The sequence below is a fragment of the Zootermopsis nevadensis genome, unplaced genomic scaffold (genome assembly GCF_977971745.1).
Source record: "Zootermopsis nevadensis isolate Lab colony 2312 unplaced genomic scaffold, Znev_1.0 Znev_ptg000249l, whole genome shotgun sequence".
In the NCBI taxonomy this organism is placed as follows: Eukaryota; Metazoa; Arthropoda; class Insecta; order Blattodea; family Termopsidae; genus Zootermopsis; species Zootermopsis nevadensis.
Genome location: NW_028259376.1, coordinates 60,958 through 65,000, shown reverse-complemented (window position 1 = coordinate 65,000; position 4,043 = coordinate 60,958). Strand labels below are relative to the sequence as shown.

The 4,043-nt window shown below is 55.8% G+C and overlaps 2 non-coding genes across 2 annotated transcripts; both read right to left on the bottom strand.

Moving 5' to 3' along the window:
• Nucleotides 1–71: 71 nt before the first annotated feature.
• Nucleotides 72–227, bottom strand: LOC147870464 (5.8S ribosomal RNA). The gene has a single exon (XR_015533413.1). It is a non-coding gene; the product is annotated as a 5.8S ribosomal RNA (ribosomal RNA).
• An 824-nt stretch (nt 228–1,051) lies between these two features.
• LOC147870463 (small subunit ribosomal RNA) lies at nt 1,052–2,969 on the bottom strand. Its single transcript, XR_015533410.1, has one exon. It is a non-coding gene; the product is annotated as a small subunit ribosomal RNA (ribosomal RNA).
• Between the last annotated feature and the right edge of the window lie 1,074 nt (nt 2,970–4,043).

Below are 4,043 nucleotides of genomic sequence, written 5' to 3'. Positions count from 1 at the left end.
TTTCTTTCTCTTTCTTTCTTTCTTTCCCTTATTATCTTAAAGACCGCGCGGGCCCACGGGTTTCATGTAGCCGACCCTCAGCCAGGCGTGGTCCGGGATTGGAAATCCAAGGACCGCAATGTGCGTTCGAAACGTCGATGTTCATGTGTCCTGCAGTTCACATGTCGACGCGCAATTAGCTGCGTTCTTCATCGACCCACGAGCCGAGTGATCCACCGCTCAGGGTTGTTTTTCTCTAGATTCGAGCAGAGCTTCGGGTAGGATGCTACTGCTAGTCCCGTAGGACAGGTAGTTGTTATTTTTCGAGGGGGAGCTGCCCCCAGAACAGCGGCACGGTCAGACCGCGCTCCCCTCTCGTTCAAGCGCCGCCGAAACGGCCTTGCGTGGGCAGATAAAGTGGCTTTAAGCCCAGTGCTCGCGGTCGCGCGGGTTGTCCTTGGATCCCTGAGGATCCTCGGAGCCCGCGTGCCGCCGGCACCCACTCACCATCTTTCGCTCCTACTTCCCACCTCGAGGCGGGACGGTCTTGCCGTCCCCCTCCGGGGGATTACTTCGCCGACCTGGACACCTCAGGCCGACGACGTTATCTCCGAGATCCGGCCGCTGCCAGGAAGAGCCGGTCCAATCACAGGCGAGATTACGCCTTCCGCAGAGCCCCGTTCATCTGGTTCATTCTTAATGCCTTCCTTTTATTAATTTTTGATGCGTCTTCCCCTCATTCGGGGGGAGACGGTGCGACTTTCGCCGACCGGTCCCCCCTCAGGTTGACGTCATCTATTTTTCAGTCATCAGTAGTGGTCACATATTATGATGCGTCTTCCCCCTCATGCGGGGGGAGTCGGTGCGACTTTCGCCGACCGGTCCCCCCTCAGGTTGACGTCATCTATTTTTCAGTCATCAGTAGAGGTTGTATTATCATGAATGACCAGACACGGGTACTTCCACGAGAAGGCGGTCCACTCGCAAGCGAGATTACGCACTCCCCCAGAGCCAGCAACCGTACTCGGTTTCTTAATGCCTTCCTTCTCTGTTCGGTCACTCTCGGTGCCGTTAATGATCCTTCCGCAGGTTCACCTACGGAAACCTTGTTACGACTTTTACTTCCTCTAAATGATCAAGTTCGGGCATCTTCCCGGTGGAATCGAAGGGCCGAAACCCCGCGCCCACCGGTCCGAAGACCTCACTAAATCATTCAATCGGTAGTAGCGACGGGCGGTGTGTACAAAGGGCAGGGACGTAATCAACGCGAGCTTATGACTCGCGCTTACTGGGAATTCCTCGTTCATGGGGAACAATTGCAAGCCCCAATCCCTAGCACGAAGGAGGTTCAGCGGGTTACCCGGACCTTTCGGCCAGGGAGGACACGCTGATTCCTTCAGTGTAGCGCGCGTGCGGCCCAGAACATCTAAGGGCATCACAGACCTGTTATTGCTCAATCTCGTGCGGCTAGAAGCCGCCTGTCCCTCTAAGAAGATTAGGAGTCGCCGGTAGCACAGAGGATACCGGATGCGACTATTTAGCAGGCTAGAGTCTCGTTCGTTATCGGAATTAACCAGACAAATCGCTCCACCAACTAAGAACGGCCATGCACCACCACCCACCGAATCAAGAAAGAGCTCTCAATCTGTCAATCCTCCCGGTGTCTGGGCCTGGTGAGGTTTCCCGTGTTGAGTCAAATTAAGCCGCAGGCTCCACTCCTGGTGGTGCCCTTCCGTCAATTCCTTTAAGTTTCAGCTTTGCAACCATACTTCCCCCGGAACCCAAAAGCTTTGGTTTCCCGGAAGCCGCCCGCCGAGTCATCGGAGGAACTTCGGCGGATTGCTGGCTGGCATCGTTTATGGTTAGAACTAGGGCGGTATCTGATCGCCTTCGAACCTCTAACTTTCGTTCTTGATCAGAGAAAACATTCTTGGCAAATGCTTTCGCTTCTGTCCGTCTTGCGACGATCCAAGAATTTCACCTCTAACGTCGCAATACGAATGCCCCCGTCTGTCCCTTTTGATCATTACCTCGGGGCTTCCGAAAACCAACAAAATAGAACCGAGGTCCTATTCCATTATTCCATGCACTCGGTATTCAGGCGGCTGCTGCCTGCTTTAAGCACTCTAATTTGTTCAAAGTAAAAGTGCCGGCCCATCGTGACACTCGGTCAAGAGCACCGCGACGGGATTGTGTAGGCCCTCCCCGAGACGACCCGAGGCGTGGGAGCGTCGCCGCCCCCATCGCCCGCGGGCGCCGGCTCGGGCCACCGGCAGGACGTCCGCACGTGCGTGCCAGTTAGACACCGACGGGCGGTGAACCGGCAGCGTGGGACACAAGTCCGACTACGAGCTTTTTAACCGCAACAGCTTTAATATACGCTATTGGAGCTGGAATTACCGCGGCTGCTGGCACCAGACTTGCCCTCCAATGGATACTCGTTAAAGTCTTTAGAGTGTACTCATTCCGATTACGGGGCCTCGGATGAGTCCCGTATCGTTATTTTTCGTCACTACCTCCCCGTGCCGGGAGTGGGTAATTTGCGCGCCTGCTGCCTTCCTTGGATGTGGTAGCCGTTTCTCAGGCTCCCTCTCCGGAATCGAACCCTGATTCCCCGTTACCCGTTACAACCATGGTAGGCGCAGAGCCTACCATCGACAGTTGATAAGGCAGACATTTGAAAGATGCGTCGCCGGTTCGTAGACCGTGCGATCCGCCTCCATTTATTCAGAGTCACCAAGGCAAACGGCCGCGTGAGCGACCGATTGGTTTTGATCTAATAAAAGCGTCCCGACCGTCTCCGGTCGGGACTCGGTTGCATGTATTAGCTCTAGAATTACCACAGTTATCCAAGTAACTGTCCACCATCTAAGGAACCATAACTGATTTAATGAGCCATTCGCGGTTTCACCTTAATTTGGCTTGCACTGAGACATGCATGGCTTAATCTTTGAGACAAGCATATGACTACTGGCAGGATCAACCAGGGAACCGAAGACTCACTTGGAGCTCGTTCCTCCCCCTCCACGCGGTCCCGGATGGGTCCGGCGAGGGGGTCCAGTTCATACTTCAACGCTCGCACTCCGTGCGCCCCTGCGAGCAGGGGCCACTTCGTGCCGTTAGGGGGACGCCACGTGAGCGCCCCCAGAACCGTGGTGCCATTAGGGCACCCTTCCCTCTCTTCACTCGACATGCATAAGCGCCGAAGCGCCGTTTGGCATCGCGAGTCTAGCACGCGCCCGGACTACGAGTGAGTCGGTTGCAGTGTGTCCACGATACGCCGCCTATAGACCGTGTCCGGGGGACAGAGGGCCGCGGCATCGCGGTGGCGAAGGGTTTGCCGGGAAGGGGAACGAAGCCGGCCTTTTTCGTAAAATCGTTCCCCTGTTGCTTGCCGGGAAGGTGGACGAACCCGGTCTCTCTCGTAAAATCGTCCACCTGCTGCTTGCCGGGAAGGGGAACAAAGCCGGTCTTTTTCGTAAAATCGTTCCCCTGTTGCTTGCCGGGAAGGTGGACGAACCCGGTCTTTATCGTCAAATCGTCCACCTGCTGGTTGCCGGGAAGGGGAACGAAGCCGGCCTTTTTCGTAAAATCGTTCCCCTGTTGCTTGCCGGGAAGGAGGACGAACCCGGTCTTTATCGTCAAATCGTCCTCCTGTTGCTTGCCGGAAAGGGGAACGAAGCCGGCCTTTTTCGTAAAATCGTTCCCCTGTTGCTTGCCGGGAAGGTGGACGAACCCGGTCTCTCTCGTAAAATCGTCCACCTGCTGCTTGCCGGGAAGGGGAACGAAGCCGGTCTTTTTCGTAAAATCGTTCCCCTGTTGCTTGCCGGGAAGGTGGACGAACCCGGTCTCTCTCGTAAAATCGTCCACCTGCTGCTTGCCGGGAAGGGGAACGAAGCCGGTCTTTTTCGTAAAATCGTTCCCCTGTTGCTTGCCGGGAAGGTGGACGAACCCGGTCTTTATCGTCAAATCGTCCACCTGCTGCTTGCCGGGAAGGGGAACGAAGCCGGCCTTTTTCGTAAAATCGTTCCCCTGTTGCTTGCCGGGAAGGAGGACGAACCCGG